Here is a 21,546-nt window from a genome sequence, read left to right on the forward strand (position 1 = left end):
AGAGGAGGCCGTTCAGAAGGAAGAGTAGACTGTGAACGGAAAGGCAACCAGCACCATTTTTCGGAATTCTACCAAATGTGACTACTATTAAGGCAACAGCTTCAGACATTCTTAAATGTGGATATGGGAAAAGCCAACACTTTATTCCTCTGCCTTGTAAATAGCATTCTTAAATTAGACACGACTGTTTTTTCCCTCACTATTGACCAAGAAAATTATATGTTTAAATTAAAAGTTTGTGGCAAAAAAGAGAAGACAGTAAAGCTTATGGGAACAGTTACTCTTTTTAATTGTGAAAATATAACATAAAATTTACCATCTCACTATTTCTAAGTGTACAGCTCTGTGGCATGCGTACATTCACACTGTTGTGCGACTATCCCCACCATTCATCTGCAGAACTGTTTTCATCCTAAAAACTCTGTACCCACTAAACACTAACTCCCCATTCTCTCCCACCCCTAACCTTCAGGAATCACCATTCTACTTTCTGCCTCTATGAATGTGACTACTCCAGGTAACTCATATAAATGGAATCATACAGTATTTGTCCTTTTGTAGCTGGTTTATTTCACTAAACATAATGCCCTTAAGGTTCATCTATGTTGTAGCATGTGCCAGAATTTCCTTTTAAGGCTGAATAATATTCTACCATATGTATATATGACATTTTGTTTATCCATTCATTCATCTGTTTAACAGATTGCTTCCACCTTTTGAATATTGTGAATAATGCTGCTATGAACATGAGTGTACAGCTATCTCTGACACCTTGGCTTTGAATTCTTTTGGGTATATACCCAGAAGTGGAATTGCTGAGTCATAAGGTAATTTCATTTAAAATTTTTGAATAACTGCCATTTTGTTTTCCGTAGCAACTGCATCATTTTACATTCCCACCAACAGTACACAAGTATTTCAATTTCTCCAAGTCCTCACTTCTTTTTTATAATAGCCATCCTAATAAGTGTGAGGTAGTACTTCATTGTGTCTTGATTTTTATTTCCCTAATGATTAGTGATGTTGCGCATTTTTTTCACGTGTTTATTGGCCATTTGTGTATCTTCTTTGGAGAAATGTCTATTCAAGACCTTTGCTCATTTTTACTTGAGCTTGTTTCTTGTTCATTTGTTTAGTAACTCTGACTTTTAAGCTTCCAGGCATTTCCCTCTTCCTTTTCCAGAAAGAGACTCCCGCACCTGTAGCAGTTGCTTGATCTTCCCCTCATGACACACACCTAGAGATGTTCACCATGCAAGCTACTGCACCAGCCACACACTGCACAACTCCAGGAAGAGGCCCCAGTCACAGACTGCAGCCGTGAGCAGCACCCCAAGGGACTGTGCAGTGCATAGCTGGCACAGCAGTGGCCCTGCTTTCACCACTCATGGCCTAAATCTTAAATTTATGGCTCCCTCCTAGCAGGGGCTCACCACCACTAGGCACTCACTGGGTGTACTACAAATGCTAGCTTCTCTCTCCTTTCATCTTATCTCTAAGTGCACCCCTAACTCTTCCTTTTTTTTTTTTTTGGTCTGTTTTTCCAAAGAAAATTCAACTTTCTGGATTGAAACACATCCTTTAACACTTTTTTGGCATTTCTCTAAAACTAAACCTACTAAGTCATGGAGTTACAGAGATGAAATCAGTCCTTGTTCTTAGTAGAATTCCTAAGTGCCACACGATACAGAATACTATAAAGAAGGAAGAAAGGAAGGAAGAAAGGAAGGAGGGTAGAAAAGGAAGGAAGGAAGGAAAGAAGGAAGGAGAGAGGGAGAGAGGGGGAGGGAAAGAGGGAGGAGAGAGGGAAGGAGGAAGGAAGGAAAGAAGGACGCAAGCAAGCAAGCAAGCTTTGGAATCCTCCAGACTTGGGATCAAATCTCAGCTTCGTAATTTACCATAAACTGAGTAATATCTGTGAATCTTAGTTTTCTCACCCATAAAATGCAAATATACTATTTAACACACAAAGTCATTGTGAAGATTAAGTGAAATAAAGCACACAATGCCCATTGTGCTTTAGCTTTCTTTCCACTATACTGGTATTCATTTTCTCTCTGTCTCTTTCTCTTTTTGTCTCAGTTTCTCTTTATCTATCTCTTTCTCCCTCTCGAATTGATGATGAGCTAAGACAGAAAGTCAGAGAAAAGGTGATAAAAGACATTTGTAAAGTAGAAATCTCCCTGTATTTCCCTATTACTACCTATAAATTATTATAGTTATTGATTGAGCACTTATGGGTCAGACACAAATCTATGGACCGAAAATACTGAGATAAAGTTCAAGGACTAACTGACCTGTTCTCCAGACTCGTCTCTCACTACCCTTCCCATACACTGCCCACTCCTGCTATATCAAATGATGGCATGGTTTCCTCATCCCTGAAACACAAAAGTTAGACAGCATCCTCTTTTCTAACGTAAGCTCCAAATCCAGCATGAAAGGGAATCCAGGAAAAAGACATGCCCAAATCTTGGCAAAACAGCACAGGGTACAGCTGATGGCGAAGGCCCTTGCCATTCGGAAAATTAGTTTTAAGTTAGGTTCTTCTTGCCTGTAAGGTGTCTTTTTCTTTTTTCACAGATAGTCTAAGTCTATATTAATGCCATTTTCCTCTTCTCACAGGGATGTTACTTACCTATAAACAGTATTAAAATTGACAATCTATGTAGGTCAGTCCTGCCCAACAGCCCCCTCTAACAGCCACATTACCAAGTTAGAAACCAACATTGTTTTCTCTTTCTCAGTCCAAAAGTTCTGCTTTGAGTTTCTGCTTCTGCTCTAACAAACAGAGCTACTGCTTCGCCCCCTATAAACAGTACTCTTCTCTTTTCCTGGATGATGCTAAATATAATTTTTAAATTACATAAGTAATTAAATGTTGAGAACATTATCATTTAAGGCAACAAAACAGAGGAACACAGTAGGAATCTTAACACTGCTTCAGATTCTGCACAAATTCTCTTTCCTTCTAATGATAGTTATAAAGAGTCTTAAATGGCTCTTTATCTACCGACTGTGACATCACCATTGGCAGCCGCTGCACTATAATTGTTTTTGGGGAGAAGCACTGCACATCTGAGCTGCTATCACATGCATTCTCTACTCCTCCCTATCATCCAAACACTGTATTTAGTGAACAATATAAACAATACATCAATTAGAGTCCTTTAAAATTGAGAGTGAAACAGAAAAACATACCAATTATCTGGTTTTCCATGTTTTATAACAACATAATCTTGGAATTATGATTAATTTGCCTCAAGTTATAAATAATGAATTTTCAAATTATTCTCCCTTCCTCTAGCATTTATGTCATATTAATCCTTTCTACAAATGTCTATATATTTTCTGACTTCATGACTCATTTTGCCCTGAACAAGCCATGCTTCAATTTCTCGATTATGGCAACTATGACAAAAAAGAAACCACGATTACTAAATTCCAAAAAAAGATCCCTATAATCTTCTGTTGATTTAAGTGTCACTGAAAGTAGATTTGTGCTCTGTTCCAAATTCACTCTGAAAAAGTCAAATTAAGACTGAATGAATTAACAGGAAAGGGTAGGTCCAGTATCTACCACACACTGAATCAAGCTACATACCATTCTGTGAACCAAATGAAGCTATTTGGTGATAATTCCCTCATTTCTTCAATACACAAACAAATTTGTGGCTTCAGCAGTCTCTGAATTTGCACCACTCACTTAAACACAAGATGGTCTGCACTAGAAAAACTAACTTAGCCCATGAACTCTTCTTTCTAAAGATGAGGACTTGTAGGTAAGGCCACAAAACCTACGTCATGACTTATCCTCGTATTCTAATTTCTATTACACTCATTCTAAGGCAGGAGCTAAAATTAGAATTCTGTTTCTGCTTTCTTTCCTAGAACTACCCTTCAGGATGAGAATATTACTAGAAATTTCTCTCTCTGTGAAATAATACTTTAGTGGCAGATTCCTCAACCATGGAACTACTGACATTAAGGGCTAGATAATTCCTGCTGGAGAAGCTATGCTGGGTATTGTAGGATGTTTAGCTGTTCATTGACAATAGATACCAAGAGCAATCCCCCTAGCGTGACAACCGAAAATGTCTCCAGATGTTGCCAAATGTCCCGAGAGGCAAAATTGCCCCAAATGAGAACCACTGCTTAAGAGCTATCCCACTGTCTCTGCTTCTATATAAAGGCTAGGATGAGGAAGTGTAATCAAAGAATGAGAATAATTTCAAGATTCTTCCCATTGTCTTTCATTTTACAGATTAAAAACCCTGAAGACCGTGAAGTTGGCCCTAGAGTTAGCCGTGTACCAGCTGCTTGGCACTGACTGGCTAGCAGGCCAGGATGCCCCTCCCCAGTGTGGCCATCTTTTCATTATCAGGCCCTTCATGAGAGATCAGACCTAAATTTTGAGAAGTATGAGCTTTCTAAAAGGCAAGCATAAATATTCCCTTTTTCTTTCCATTAAGGGGACTGTCATATCTATAGTCGCTCATTTCACCCTATATAAATGACAGTTTAATTAGGTCAAGACACAAGTTATTAGGCTGTATTCTAACACATAAACCGTTATCTGCTCTAAGGGGAAAAATGCATCAAGAAGAAAGGACAAAAGAAAAGCTTTTCTTCAAGGCTTCAAGTGTCCCCTTGACAATGGTAGTATTCATGGATCAGAAAAGATATTCATTTCATGGGTGCAGCACAATAGCTTCTAGTTTCAATAACCATTATAATACAGCACTTATCTAAAGGCTGGTAGGGAGTAGTATCAAAATATAGTAACTACAGGTGATTCACCTTACCGTTATTATTTTTAACTCATAAAACAAATATCCTAACTCATCAAGTTTTAGCACAAGTACCATTAATGGGTACCATTTCCATTTTCTGGCAAGAATAATGTTTTACTGGTCCCTAAACTATTTAAAAGACTCTCATAAACTTTCACCAAAGCTATTTGCTTATGAGAGCTGAAATCAACCCAAACCACAGGAAGTGTTAAATATGTTATAAAAGCACAGATGCCAAAAAGCAGACAACTGGAAGTCACACAAACAAACAAACAAACAAACAGGACTCTGCTCCCAAACATCTGATCTTAATCTGTCAAAAATTATTACTACCTTGCTCTTTGCTTTACCATCTTTAACAATACTCAAAGTTACTGTCCTCGTTACTTGTCCTACTATCAGTTACATTTTACTCCGGATCAAAGTCAGCACAAAGGAGGATAAATATCACATATTATGGAAATTATTCTTATAAACTCTTTTATTTGTAAATTCTTTGACATATGCAACATTTCGAGTTTATATAAAAGATAAAGGGCATATAGCTGAATTCATGTAAATTAAATTCGTATATGATATGTCTGCACTATAATAAAAGTTTTAAGCAAGAACATATAAATGTCAGGGAGCGCTCCATTATGTATTATTCAATCCTTCATACTAAGTCGTATCTGTTTAGGTAATAATATTGTGTGCCAATCCTGAATTATTCCACCAGTTTCCAAATATCTTAATTCAATCAAGTAAAACTACTATATCTTGTTCCTTACATTTGTCATGTAGTTTTCACAATTCTGTAAATACATGTACACTATATGTAAACTATCTCTGGTGCCTCTGTTCTCTCTCCAGGAGTCTCACTTGGTCCAGTGCATGAGGCTTGCCACATGCTCACATGGTTAGGCGGCAACTGCTCAGATTCATTCATGTACATTTGCCAAGACACCACCACTACCCCCATACACACAATGGAGGCAGGTGAGTATCAGTACACTGAAAAGGAAATAGGAAGCAAAGTGTTTGTGTAAATATGTAACAAAGACAAACCTCTTCTGTTTCTGAAAAGCATGACATCATAAATATGGCTGAAAATACATCATTACAATAGGCCTTAGAACAACAGAGAATTCTTCGTTATATCCAAAAATAGAATGTAAAACAACAATGAAGAGTCACTGACACCGCCTCCCCCCACTCAACACTGCCACCAAGCATAATCTGTGATGGGAGCAACTGGCACTTTCTCACAAAACATTTGTTAGTGGCCAAAACAGTTTCTTAGGGAAACTCCATCCCAATCAACAGAACTCATAGTTGAAAATTTCTCAAATGTATTCCAAGCTAATTAAAAATAATGAATACAGGTACTTTTTAAGAGAATAAAAAGTAAATCAAAATTCTTTTCATTGGGCTATGCGTCTAATGAACATCCAGTATAAAACCTGGACCTTAAAATGCACAAGAAAAGTTTGTTCTTTAAATCTAATAAAATTAAAATCACACACATTTGAAAGATATTTAAAGATCAGAACAGTTAATTCTATGAAAAAAATCATCCCATCCCAGGTAGGGGATGGAGCTACATGCCTCTACATACACTGGTTTTCATGTGCAGCCAGAAAGAGGAGCATGACATCACCCCGAACACAGGAGCAGAGCTGGAGAAACAGGCTGCAGCAGGTCCTCAGAGCAAGAAGGGCCTGACACAGGCACCGGAAGCCGGAGCTAAGTGCCCAGGGACACAGAGCCAGGTTAGACAGGGACAAGACATAGCATTTCCAAATAAGAGAAGTGGGATCTGTGCATACACTGCCTACTGCCCATGGCCTGGCTCATGCAAACAGATTAGGTGAGCAATACACATTAAGGCAAGAAATGAATAGTACTCTGAGAGTTAACAAACACTGTCCAAAACTACATGCAAGTTGTGACCAGTTAGACTGATGGATGACTTTTAATAAAACCATCAATTACTGAGTACCTGCAAATTATTTTATATACCTAATCTAATTTGATTAGGTCCTCACAAAAATCCTATGAGGCAGATTTTATCAACCCCATTTTAGAAATAAGGAAACTAAGATTCAGAAAATTTACATAATTTCTCCAAACTCAAATAGCCAATAAGTGGTAGTGCTAACCTCTAAGCCAAAGTCTTACTGACTCTAAAGCCAGTGTTGTCAAACTGACAAGAATAAAATTGCCCATCACCTCTAAATGCATGTTTTTCCCATTTAAACACACAATCCAAAAGGTTAAGTTATTGGCAGCATGCTGTTGTTAAGGATTCCAGATGCATTTAACCGTTCATTATGTGTCACACTTACCAGGAAGCTAGCAAAGATTTAAGATACCATGTAACACCAGGAAACCTAATGACCATGAGGAAAAGAGGGGAAGAGGCACAGTACTGTTGAGATGCGTCACTATACAGTATGGAGGGACCGAGGCTCCTCTGGATCAAGATGTTGCCAGCAAGTGCAAACAAAACAGTTGACAAACTACAGAAGTGGTTCTCAAAGCGTAGGTCTCAGACCAGCAGCATCGACATCATTTAGGAACTTGTTAGAAATGCAAGTTCTCAGTCCCCTTCCCAGATCTACTTAATCAGAAATTCCGGATGGAGCAGCAATCTGTGGTTTAACAATCCTAGAGGCAATTTTGATGCCTATGCTAAAGTCTGAGGACCAGTGAACTACAGAATACAGAATGGGATATACAGTATTCTATATTAAAACTGATATGTCTCTAATGTCAATGAAGAATTATATGAACTTTAAATAAAACTGATGTGCTAAAGTAGGACACATTAAGCCAAGTCAATTATAAAATTATTAAATGATTTCCAAAAAAGAAAAAGACTGAGATCCTTACAACAGTGATAAGGCCAAAATTAGTATTCTAAGATAAACCTTCATTATCCACTTAAAAAATACTGTCAATTTAAAAATCAATACCTCTAATGTACAGTATCTTACCACAGCTGATACCAAAAAAGAAAAAGTGAAATAAATCAGACCACTTCTGCATTTTTCAGATGTTTTAATGTTCCACTAGATTAAACAAATTTGACTTTCCATTCTCGCAAAAGCTCAATGATACCTAAACAACTACCATATATGTCACATATCCATTCAACCTATAAAAATTCCCAACAGTGAAAAAATGACTGGTTCATGCCTGAGATTATATAATTATACACTTTAAAAGAGAACAGACATTTTAGTTCATTTCATTCAACCCTATTATTTTATAAATTAGGGAACTGAAGGCCAAAAGACTCATGTGGAGAGTTGGCTACTGGCAGGAACTAAAACCAGAGCCTGGGCCTCCTGACCTCCAGCCCAGAATGCTCTCAGTCCACCACTCTGCCTAAGCCATGTAGTAGAAAAACAGAACACATGATCTAATGACATTTCAGCAATTTCCAAAATGCCTCTAGACTTAATATAAACTTAAAATTTTTTTAAAAGAAATTATTATCCAGCCATCTCTCTTAAAGAATTTTAAAAAATCATGACCTGACAAACTGAAAAAAAAAATATGATCTTGTATCTGCATACCAGCTCCAGCCACAAGAGACTGTATCTGTTTCTACCATAATTGAATTCTGTACTACATAATGAAAAGATCCATTTTTAATTTAAACAGACAATCATATGAATTAGTGCCTATTTAGTCACATGTTGTTTTTAACTTATTGCTTTATTTCAGTAAGGATGATTATAAGGATTGCATTCATTCCTCTGAACACAAAGCACCCACTACCTGTCTCCATGCACAAGGTTATAGCAGCGAGTGAATCAAACAGCAAGGCCAAGCTCTCCTGAGGATTACTGACCATAGAGAGGGATGGTGACGAATACTATGAAGACAATAAAAATAGTGTAATCGAATAGGGTGACTGAGGAGGAGGAGACACTGGTAAAGACCTCTCTGAGGAGATGATATTTGATCCGAAACCTGAAAAGGCATTTGAAGGTCTGAAAGAAGAGGATAACAGGCAGAGGTGACTCCAAGAACAATGGCAGAAAGGAAGGAATGAACTTGCATGCTCAGAGGGCATAGAACTGAAGCCAGGCTAATGAGGGGAAGAGGGATAAGAAATAAGGCTGAGAGGCAGGCAGGAGTTTGGAGGCCTGGTAGGATGTTTGCATTTCATTCTAAGTGCAATTGGAAACCCCTGGAAGGTTTTTAATAGGAGCACAACAGGATCTGATTACTTATGAATACAACAAAACCATTACAAATTCTAAACACGCCTTTGAGTTTGTCACCCCCAGCAACTCTCATTCCCTGAACTAAAAATGTTGGAACCCACAGCTAACCTCATGGGACTATAAGAGTTAGAAGGTTTAATTTAGAATATTTCCAAAGCACAGTTTGAGCAAACATGCTAAGGAATAACTCAAAATCTGTATTGTATCATCAAGCTATAAACATTAAATCAATACATTAACAAATAGTTATTCTGTGGCTGAATTATTTTATCCCTTGGATACTTAGCCTGTGTACTGTCTAGAAGAGAAGTCATAAATAGTTTTTTATGAGATGCCTTTTAAAACTTTAATGCTACCTACACACACACACACACACACACACACACACACACACACACACACACGTCCTCCAGAGAACAAACTCAATTTGAACATGTTTCTACATTTCTAAAAATATTTAATCTTGCTGCTTAGAAATCTAAAACCATAACTACAGCAAGTCCCTAATGGAACAGCCATGGTACATAATATGTCAAAGAAAATTCAGAATAAAGAATCAGTGATTGTCACCATTCTCTTCAACACATGTTCACTGCCAGTTCAACAAGTTACTTTCCAATTAAACTGAAGGCTCTAATATTTAGTCTTCCAGATTATTCTCTTTAAATTAGGGCCTCTAAATATAAAACTACAATATTTTTAAAAAATAACATAACATCCAAAAATTATTGGCTGCCTAGACTTTTCTTCATGTCAATGATTTCCACCACCACTGTTTAATTCCTAAAAGTTTTCTAATTATACCCTCAAAACAAAACAAAACAAAACACAGAAAACACAAAAACCGGTATGAAAGCCTCCCATGTCACAATGGTCAGTGTTAAGTCTTAGGGAGAATATCAAAGGCAATGTATTAATAAGTTTAGGCTAATTAAAAAAAATAGTGACAACAGAATGTGGTAAATATAATAATAGAAGGCATGCGTAAATCCTCCAAGTTTGGGATTACTCCTTTACATAGAAAACTGGCTGATTTGTTCTCCATGCCATATTCTCTAATGTGGAAATTCCATCAGGTGACATCACCAAGACTTAGGCAATTTGGAGTTAAAGGATAGTTACTGAGGATTTTTCAGCAGGGAACAACAAGAACAGATTGCAATTTAGAAATAATAACTTGAGGCATCATATATGGAGAAGGAAGATACCATACAAAGGACATCAATGAGAAGGATAATTTAACACGAAGGTCAAGGACAATGAAGGCTTAAACATAGACCAAAGAGTTTAAAAGAGCAAGTCCTTACCCCAGGAAAAAGGGTCGGGGGGAGGCGGGGTGAGAAGTGTCCTTTCTGAAGAAGAAGAAGAAATTTACAACACAAGATACCAATTATGGTGAGCTCATAGTCAATAGAACAAAAAACTGAAGTTTCTCAAGGAAGGAATTCTGCCTCAAGACTGTAACATAGAAATCCTGCCCGAATTTCTAGCCTGCCTATAGATTTTAACTTGAAACTATAAATAATATTGACTCCTGTCTGAGTTCTCAGCGTACTAGCCTGCCCTACAGACTTCAGACTCAAGACTGCGATATCAACCCTGCCCGAGTTTCTAGCCTGCCAGCTTGCCCTAAACAGTCTGGACTTGTTACTCCCTATAATCATGTCAGCCAGTTCCTTAAATTTGTTTAAATATCTATAGATATATATATATATATAATATAAATATACATATAGCATTAGTTCTTTCTCTGGAGAACCATGACTGTTACAGCTCATGAGTCCATTGATATAAAATATAGAAAACGCAAACCAGTCTACAGCGACTGAAAGTAGATCACTGATTCCATGGGGCCAAGGGCAGAGGAAGGATGAACTGACTGCAAAGGAGTATGAGAAAACTTCTCAGGATGATGGAAATGTTCTGTATCTTGACTATGCTGGTGGCTTCACAGGTGCTCACATGTCAAAACTGACTGAATTATATACTTTAAATGGGTATAGGTAACTGCACATAAATCATACCTCAATAAATCATACCTCAGCTGGGTGAATGTCAGTGCCATTAGCTGAGATCAAGACTATAAGAGGAGGTATATGGTGAAGTGGATTTAGCTTTAATCACATTCAACTATGGTTCTGCCGGGTGTCCTGTGGTTAAGCCAAAAAAGCTAATGAGTCTAGGTTTTCAAAGATAAATCTGAGCTAAATGCAGCTTTGCCTGTTGTCTGCACAAGAGTAATAAGAATTACTAGGAACGGATTCGATGAGAACAAGATAGCAAGTGAAGAAAAAGAATGCCTCAGAGTGCTCCATGGATTATGCTATGGGGTCTTTCGTGACCTTAGGGAGAGCAGTTTCAGTACAGTAGTAGGGCTAAAAGTTGCACTGAAGTAGTAAAAGGGAAGGGAAAGGGAAGGGGAAAGAGAAAGGGAAGGAAAAAAGTTTAGATGATAATAGTGCTATGGACTGTCTTTTCAAGAAGCTACTCATAAAGGAAGAAAAAAAGGTGGATAAGTAGACGGGAATGAAACAAAAAAGGGTTTTGGGTTTTTTTGAGGAGGTATTTTTGTTTGCTTGAATTTTGCTTTTGCTATTCATTTGAATTGACATGTTATTTTGTTTTACTTGCACATAGAAAAACGACTTGAATGCTTTCATAGTTTGAATTACCTCACAACTGTAGGTAGATTGGTGAAACAAAGGAGAAAGGCAAGGTTTCTAAGTGAGAGATCAAGAACAAGGAGGAATTATTACCTTAAGTCATCATCTCAACGGGAACTACAAATTCTCAAGACAACTTTCAAATTTGCAATTGTGTGTGTGTGTGTGTTGTGTGTGTGTGTGTGTTATGCCTCTTTTAAAAGAAAGAATAGGGATCATTATGATATTAGCTCAGTCAAGCATAAGAGAAGAGACAATTTACCTAGCGACCTCTATGTCAAAGGCTATTACATTTATCCATAATTAAACATCGCAACTTTGCAATCCATTTTTAGTATGAAGAATGAGAGGCACAGAGAAGTCCACTTACTTTTCCAAGGTCAAAAATCCAGTTGGCAGCAGAGTAAGGCTCAAAATGAAGCTGGTCTGACTCTAATTCCTTTGCTATGCTATGCTATGTACCTAACAATGTGGAAGTATAAAAATAAGACGAGTTTAATTCAAATGCAGTGAATATTTGGGAAGAGGAAAGAATGCTGGGACCATACCTTACAAGACCTTGAATCTAGCCAAGCTAATCAAGGTTTTGGACAATAGGCAGAATCAGCCAATGAATTTACACATGTCACAAGAAGGCTGTGACAATTTCTACAAAATTCACAGGAGCATCAGGAATGGCTTTTCACTACTTTGATCTTTTGCAAAGTTAAAACAGTCTATATTCTGGCTAAGAACAAGCAAATAGAATATCTACCCCTCCACCCCAATAAATATTTTTAATAGTCCTTGCCTCAAAATCTGGTATCTTGTGGTGACAAGTGTAAATAAAGAGGACACACAAATAAAAAAACAAGGAAACTTTACATACAGCCGAAGTTCTTACAAACACCAATCTCTGAAATTTCCTACTTCACCACAGAGATGATAAAGGCAAACTAAATCAAGGCCAATTAAGAAGAGCCAAAAAAATAATTCACTGATGTACAAAGCTTCAAACAGCATTACAGGTCTTGAAAAGCTTTAACAATGTCCCACCTTGTACATAACTGAGACTTGGACTAGCTAACACATATGTCCCACCGTATTTCTTAAAGTTTCCCAGCAGCTAAAACCTATTTCACATAGACAAAAAGTGGGGCAGGGCATCTTAGAGAAAATCCCATTCAGCAGCATCACATAAACTAAAGCTGAAAAGATACTCTCAAACCCCGAGCAGCCTAAAGTTCCCAGTGTAACCAAATCCAGGAATTTCTTGCATGTTGTTTCCAGTATCCAATCCTCCTCTTCTGCTTCTGTAGAACATCGCACACTTCCTACCACTTCAATTGGCCCTCATCACACAAGGGTCCACTCTACCCAATCTTAGTTTTTGAGTTTTTCGAGCAGCTCTAACTACTTGTAAGAACTGCATTTCATGACTTATTCTTAGAAGTCTTCCAACAAAGAACAAATAAAAATCCACTTCTTATTTTTAAAACAATAAAATTCATTGTATGTTGCAATTACCAGATGGATCCAATGGCCCATTTTGTAAATCTAAGATACATTATGGGTCCTTAATGATCTTATTTTTCCTATATTTTGAAACACTGCTATTTGTAAAGTGTTTCACATTTACAAATTACCCTAAGATTATTTTATTAATACTAATCAATTATTCCCAACTATGCTTTAAAAAAAAAAAGACCAAAAACAAATAAAAAACAACGGAAGAATGGCGGACTCACTGAGAGAAAGATGATATAACAATGAAATTGTTACTATCATATCCTCAGATTTCTTATTGTATTGCCCAAAGCATTACATAATCTTTCAAGAAAGTTTTAGACTGAAGAAACTAACTCTGTCATCTGCTTTTAGCATTCACTGAACACAGTTGAGAATTCCGAATTATACATGTTCTGCTCATAATGGCAAAGAGAGGAAAACTGACAAAGACATGTCACAATTTGGTAAATCAAAAGATGAATGCAAAGAGACAGATGGCAGCAGCACTCTAGACTCTAATGATAAAATTAACCATATAACCAAAACCTCAGACTATGAGTCTTCAAATGAAGATAGTCTAGATGGATTTATCTCAAATTCAAGAAATCATGCATGAACAATATATTTCTAAGTACGAAAATAAAGTACAATGATCTCATCCAATAAGTCATTCAAGATTATGGACTGCATCATATGATATTTTCCAACAAGAACATGTATCATCCCATTTTGCTAAAAGGGCCCATGACAGTATTTATTCATCTATTGCAATGTTTGTATGTCAAAATTTACTTCACATGGTTTGTTAGTGGGCTGCAAATTGACATGTTGAAAAAAGATAATGAAAAGAAATACATGATATGGAAATGAAAAATAGTAATTAGATTGACCATACTAACTGGCATAGACTCAGGAATGAAAATGTTTTGCAACTATGGAGCAAAGATGATGGCCTTGTCTTCAAAAGAAATATACATTGCCTAAGATTTCAAAAAATTCTTCAAGAATGTAATTTGATGATGCAAGTACAAGAACAAGAAGTAATAATAAGCTATTAGAGATATATTTGAAATCTGGAATCAGTATTTACAAAACAGATATTACTACATTCATACATAACAGCTGATGAGCAGCTGCATTCACAGAATGTTATCCCTTTTGGATGTACATACCTTTAAACCTAGAAAACATGCAATAAGAATTTGGATTCCTATTTTAAATTCTTGTTAAAAAGTCCTAATAAAGTTGTTTCTCACTAACCCTTTATTGTTCTGTAAATTATTTGTGAACTGACTTAAAAACACACAAAAAAATGTTTAAGGAGCCATTGAACCCAGATAGTTAATGGTATGAACTATTTTTCCTAGTATATGGAAGATAAATAAAGCAGCTCTGAGACATTTCTTTGAAAGTTTAAAAGGTAATTTTTGGAAAGACAGAATATACATTTTTAAATTCTAACATGATTAAATAAGTTTGTTTAAAATTATGGTTGTTTATCTTTTCTCCCCATAGCAATCACAGATAATTATTCTACTCATTTCGAAATCAGAAATCATTTTTTTAAACTATTCAATCATTTTTACCTCTAACATGATAGGCTTCAAAACCGTAAAATAAAACAGCCTGGCAGAAACCAGGGAATTACAGGAAATTCTCTTTAAACCCTTCCTACCTCCAGACTTCTGATGCTATAATACTGAAAATTTTCATCAAGATTTATATCCAAGAGTCCATTAAAATGTATTTCTAATCTACAACTTCAAATCACACTTGACTGCTTTCTGTTGTTTTCAACTAAATAATCATCTCTGAAATTTTGTATATAGAATATTAACTGAATGAGCAGTTCTTAAGAGTTTTCTACATATCAGAGTTATCCTTTTAAGGACTCAATCTTCATCATTATCCCTAATATTACTAGCGACCATTTTATATATGATGTATTAAACTTTCAAAAGTTTATATCCTATTCAGCCATGACGATGCATGTAGCAGACATCACTAAACAGACTGCCATCTCTCACCATGACCCCCCTAGAGAACTTGGCATATAAACTATTGTTTTGATGACTATAAAATAACCTAATTGTAATTCTGATACCTAAAGGCTTACTAAGATTATAAATTGTTTGCTTTTATCCTAATTAGAACACAGCTTCTGAGATTTTAAATTCTTTTATTTGCTTTCTTTTTTATCTTCTTTTTTGTTGTTAGGTAATCATGTAATTTTTCATCTCTACCTACATACTTATTATGCTTGATACTGTCACTACAACACCTATAGCAGTCTCCTTCCCATATTTCTAATGTAACCACAAAACCAAGTTTAGCAGAACCATATTTAAATATATAATGAAATCTGAGCCAGGCAAGGTTTAGTGACACCAGTTTGGGATAATCAGAGAAATTCTCTACCTATTTTCCTACTTTTGCCTATATTCCAGATAGGCGAGGGTGTTACAGAGCCTTGTTGTGCTGTTTACAGAGTAATTATCAAACTCATATTCCAGAGTTATAAAATAGCCTCTTCCATCGCCAATGATATCACTGTTGAGTTTTCAACAGAGGCTCAAGGGGCACTTCCTGCCTTACAGGTCATCTGGTTCTGCTTTTGGATCTTCTCCATTGTATTCCAACTCTTTAGTTCCCAAGGTGCCTACTCACTGATTTGGGGCTTGAGGAATGGGAAAGAATGTTGTTTCCTAATTTCTTTTCATTTTTGCTTTTCTTTAATCACAGAGGCTGAAATTTTTCATCTAAGCTGTGGCTTCTTTGACGTCTACAATGCAGTTATCAAACTTTTACCTTTACACTTTTCTAGATAGATTCTTTCTAAAATAGAAATTAAGTAAACTTACAAAGCAGGGCTTTTCCCAGACATAGAGGTGCTAATGGGCCTCATCTCTCCTAGGAGCCCCTAAGATGACTTGAGCCTCATATCAACTCTCTTTTCTAAATTCTATGTGGTTAACTAGTGCCATCCAAATACTGCATCTGAGCATCTTTCCTTCCAAACCACTTTGTGCATAAAGAGGGCTAGAGTTAAAGGGACTACTCTCTGAATCGATTAGCTACAACTGTAGTTTACCTAAACTAGATTGGGGGTTGGGAGCACAATTCCCTAACATCTCCTCCATATCCAGACACACATGCTACCACCAGATACAAACAGCTATTACCTACTTACCTACTTGGACATGCAATTTAATACAAATAGTTTCAGAGAGGAATTCAGTCCCTGGGTTCAAAATTCTGTGGCAGCAGCAATTCCCATGAGTCATTACTTAGGATTTCATGCCTGTGCCACAGATGAGTCATGCTCCAAACCATTAAATCATTTCATTTAAAACTCAAAAATTGTATTGGGTTTTGCCATGAATGAGCTGTATCTTTCCATGTATGGAGGAGAGGATCAAACACAACAGAAAACTGCAATTGATTCTTTTCCTATAGTCTTATATAGTAACGGGTATATACAGCCAAATTCTAGGACTTTCTCAAGTGAGAATGGGAACTGTGGTTTTGCTCCCATAATCCAATGTAAGCACATTTCCCATAGTTCATTAACTGAGAGAGGGCCAAATAATATGGGGTACTTCTGAAAGCCGAGGCGATCTATGCTTTAGTGCTCTCCTTTGAAATTATTCATTCTAACTCTCTCTATTCCTGTCGGAAAATTAATTTTCTTGATCTGATATTTCCTCATTCCCATATTCTTGATATCATAATATTATAATTTAGAGCCTCATAGTCAGGTTATATATTTGAAGTGAGATCTTTTTCACTTGCTATTTTGACTCACCTCTGCCCCCACCGTTACCACTTCCCTTACGTAATTCAAGGATTTGGCAGGGAGTGGCTGGCAGGAGCTAGAATTTAATCTCTGGATAGCAATTAATTACAAAAGTAACAGGTCTCAGCTTGTTTCTACTTTCCACTCTCAAGAATATTTATAAATCTATACATTTGTAGACAGTTTATTTTTCAAATACTCAATCTATATTTTTTTAGCCTCATATAACAACTCTCCAAGTTAGTGGTTAGTAACTTGATTTCAGAGATGGAGGTTTTGATGTTGAAGTGGAAAAGATTCAGCACTTACCATCCCTATTCCTCACCCCTCAAGTTCAGAACCAGTGAGACACACAGGGAAACAAGACAGGTGAAGATAAAACATCAGCTTTACTGCTAATAAAGCTTGGGTTAGAAAAGGTAGCTTAGGTCAGTTAACCAAATGGTCTTGCTAACGTTTTAGCCCATAATTAGGCCAGCTTACCTACCTAGTCACAGGTATTAAACCCCCAGCCACAGGCCTTCCTGTGGAGGCCTGCCCCTAGAAAACTTACAGTGTGAATGGGCAGGGCAGAATGCAGGCTCTCTGCAGGAAATGATGAGTTGAACTAGACATGCCCAGTTCCTTTTTCCAAACACCAGAAAAATAAGTCACTTCTTCTCCCCTAGGGAGGAGTAAATGAGAGTTCCTAGAAAGGCGAGGAGTATTACCCTAACAAGTGCCCATTCTATACAAGCAAACACAAAATCAGAAGAAACGATATCCTTGCCCAACACACAGTTCCAAAGGGCCCTCAAAGCTGCCCCCAAATCCAGCATGACATTCCCAAGTTCCCAAACAAGTCCTATGACTGAAACACCTTTCCTCTCCCCCTACCCAATCCTTTTTCTTTATTAATATTTTCCTCAATCCTTTTTTTTATAGGAATCTTTGTAAGTCACATCCATTTTGAGAGCATTTGCTTATTAAAAACTAAGTGATATACTCTATAAGTCCACTTCAGCAGGCACCTGTAAACTGTAATAGATTATAATATGCTGAAAAGCAACAATCAATTGAGGGCTATTAACTTACCCTGCACACTTTCTCTGGGATATTTCAAGACACATGATCAAATGATTTACAGACTCAACGAAGGTATCAACGTCAAAGCACACATCAAAATTGGTAAAGCTTAACTTAAGCATAAACGCAAGTTTCCATGTTTTCTTCCCACATCTAAATATATCTATTTGCATATTGCCTATGAGACAACCACCCATCTTCGAAGACCACCACTTCAAGCAACGGGAGTGACATCAGAGCTGAGCTTGAAAAGCAATAACTCTTGTTTTGCTTTTCAATCTGGGGAGAAAAAAGTTGAAAGACCTGAGACCTCAGTGGCAATGAACATGACAAGGCTATGCATGCAATGACAGAAGCACAATCAACAGGATTTGGAAAAGCGTTAGATTTGGGGGTGGTCTGGAGAAAGGAAGTGAAGAAGACAGAATTTTAGATGATTTCAAGGTAGAAATCCTGAATAACTCACAGAATTATAATAGCATTAACCTTCCCCCCAAAAATTGCATAAGCAGCAATCTGAGGGAAGGTCGCTTAGGAGAGAGGCTTGGGAAGAACTTAAATTTAAAGAACGAGGGGAACAGAAACTAATAAAGGAGCTGAAAATGGTCAATGCCACTAGAATTGAACAAGGACAATAAAATGTCATAGCAGCAAAGGGAAGGGAAGGATGAGATGATCTGTGTCAAATGCTGTCAACAATTAAAGGAGACAAGGAAAAAAGATATTAGTGGATTTGGCAAATAACAATAACGAAAGCTAACGTCTACTGAGTGCTTACCAAGTGCCACACACTTGCTGCTCCAAGAGTTTTACAAGAATTAACTCATTTAACCCTTCCAAGAACCCTATAAGGTGTTATTACCATCCCCATTTTGGTGATATTAAGAAAAATACTTCCATAATAAGAAAGAGGCAGAACCCAAACTGCATGGGGTAGAGAACAAATGAGAGTTGAGAAAGAAGAATTGAAATAGGTTTGCCTGCAAAAGAACAGAGGGATAGAAGACAGAATAGTAGCTAGGGGTGAAAATGTTTTTATTTTGGGCTTTCTTTTTTTTAATTTTTAAGACTGAGATAATTTGTATCTTTAAGTGTTTATCAACTGAAGTAACAGAATTTAGGTTTGCCCAATAGGAAAACTATCTAGTGCCACTGGGAAAAGTCACATGTAGAGGGGACAGGGCCTGCTATCAAGAGTCCGTGGAGCAGGTAGGGAAGGACACACAGGAAAGAGTGGCGCAGCACTACCAAACAACAGTGTCGCAGTGCCATGGACACCACTGACTCTGCAAACAGAGAAATTAAGAAGGGACTGAGAAAGGGGGAGATCTGAGAGGGGATGGGACAGAAATGGCAGCTGTGTAGTAGTCGCAGTCTTCCGTCTGCCCCAGCACTTGCATGGAGAGGATGGCAATGGTTCAGTAGACCCCAAGAGGCTGAATGAAGCAGGCCCATGATTTCCAGCAGGCGAGATGTGTGTACCCAACCAAAGGCCAGAAACCACAGCTGGAAACAGGAGGTGTCCAGGGTCCCACTTGTAACCTGTATGGAAATCACTTGTGATTCTCTTCCTCTCTTTGGTGGCAACCTCTTTCCTCCTAAATTCCAAAGGTCAGACAGCATGGTTACAGGCCATGCACTATAATTATTTAAGAAACATATAGAATTAGAGAAAAAAATGCTCAGAAAGCAGTGGAGGAGGGTGGCGGGCAAGTTATGGCAACTACTTCAGGGCGACAGGTTAGCTACACTGGGCTAGCGCCTCCCTAAATAGCTGGGAGTTCATCCCTGAGGCAGAACCAATGAGTAAAAAAGGAGTAACCGAGTCACCCTGAGAAAACTTCTGCACGGAAATTTTAATTGGCTAGGTGAAACAGGCTGGTAAAGTTTTGTAGATTTAGCTGCAAAACAATAGTAAAGGATATTAAAAAGTAACAACTGTGTTTTATATTATCTTACTTTACTATTCATATTTCCATGGTAAAAACACTAAGAATTCTTTCCTACAGACACCTTTACCATGCCATTATGTCAAAAATAGAAAAAGTCAATATTTAAAAACGATTACAGATATGAAATATAGATATTTCCTTTGAACCACTTATATCCTTAGATCAATCATAAAAACCCAGTCATAAAATTTAAAAACTATTCTAATGTATAAAATTTAATTTCGAAGCATAAATCTATGTGAAAATCATGTAATACCAAGAGAACAGAAATGATTTCCAGAAAAACATTTCTTTTAGGTTAGTGAAGAGTTACAGAAAGAATATAAACTGAATGGAGAAGACCTGAGTCATAGTTCAGGCCCACCCGATATCTGCTTGTGGGACCTAAACAATCAAGTTCCTCTTTTTAAGTCCTTGTCTCTTCAACTGTCAATGAGTAAGTTGGACTAGAGTCAATGTTCATCAAAACCACAGCTTTATATATACAGATAATTTTCTAGAAGAAAAACAGGTTCCTATTTAGCTGGATAGTCAGGAATACTAGTATAGCATTAATAATTTATTAATTAAAATCAATATTAATTATTATTAAGGATATTAAATGCTTTCACTTAAGTAGTCACATACTAGGGAAAAAAACTATTAGATCTTTATTAGATCTTAGATCATCTGATTACAAATAAAAATAGAATCTAGGCCATTTTTGTTAGTATTTTCTAAATCTTAAAAAATGCTTACGGAAACATATATTCAGTATCCCTATTTCAAATTTGTAGAATGCCTGTTTTTTCATGTTGTTGACACCCTCAAATTCTCAGTAAGCCATATTCTTTTAATACCTTGTTTAGAAAATCGTACTATTTAACAATCACATACTTCTCAGGAATTAAAAGAGATGCTGTCTGGCTTTTAAGTTTTCACTTAAGATTTATTCACTGCTGAGGAATCAGCGCACATGCACCCCGTCCTCATTCAAAACACCAGAGGGATACCCATTCCAAGGGGTATCACTGTGCAAATTTCATCAAGTTTTGCTGAGTAGGCCACTAATAACAACAAACAAAAACCCACTTATATGTCTATCTTGTTTTATATTCACTCTTCTTTCCCCTACGAAATTAAATTGTTACCTAGTTGACAATGTAAAAAATTAAAATAACACAAAACATACAGTTGGGAGAGAGTGGAAGTGCAGGAAGAACAGAGAGGGTAACGGAACAGCACAGGGAGGGCCACGGCCTGCCCACTGCACGTGAGAGGAATATGAAGCTTAGGGAGGTGATGGAAAACTGGTCCAAGACACCCAGCTAAGTAAATGGTAAAAGTAGGATTTAAAAACAATTTCATCTGGCACCCCAAAGCATAGATTTTTTTTTTTCACCAGTTCACAAGCCACAGTAAGCACAGAATCAGCAGCAATTAAGGTGGAAAATCTAATGCCATGAAAATGGGTACGCACCTGTAAGCAAAAAGTCTAGCATGGGACTGCAAGCTGAAAATGCCTATGGGGTCAGGCAAATAATAGAAAATGAAAGGAATTCAATGGAATTGCGGAACAGGTGACTACGT

The 21,546-nt window shown here is 37.0% G+C and overlaps 1 protein-coding gene and 1 long non-coding RNA gene across 2 annotated transcripts in view; both read right to left on the minus strand.

The window, feature by feature from the left end:
- The window catches only part of PHLPP1 (PH domain and leucine rich repeat protein phosphatase 1), a 166,582-nt gene that overhangs the window by 114,775 nt on the left and 30,261 nt on the right, over nucleotides 1–21,546 (minus strand). The window lies entirely within an intron of this gene.
- LOC120584422 (uncharacterized) lies at nucleotides 1,767–21,202 on the minus strand. The gene is made up of 3 exons (XR_005648030.1): nucleotides 21,192–21,202; nucleotides 8,111–8,116; nucleotides 1,767–5,587 (listed from the first exon to the last, which is right to left on the minus strand). It is a non-coding gene; the product is annotated as an uncharacterized LOC120584422 (long non-coding RNA).

The sequence above is a fragment of the Pteropus medius genome, unplaced genomic scaffold (genome assembly GCF_902729225.1).
Source record: "Pteropus medius unplaced genomic scaffold, Ma_sr-lr_union100, whole genome shotgun sequence".
Taxonomy (NCBI): domain Eukaryota; kingdom Metazoa; phylum Chordata; class Mammalia; order Chiroptera; family Pteropodidae; genus Pteropus; species Pteropus medius.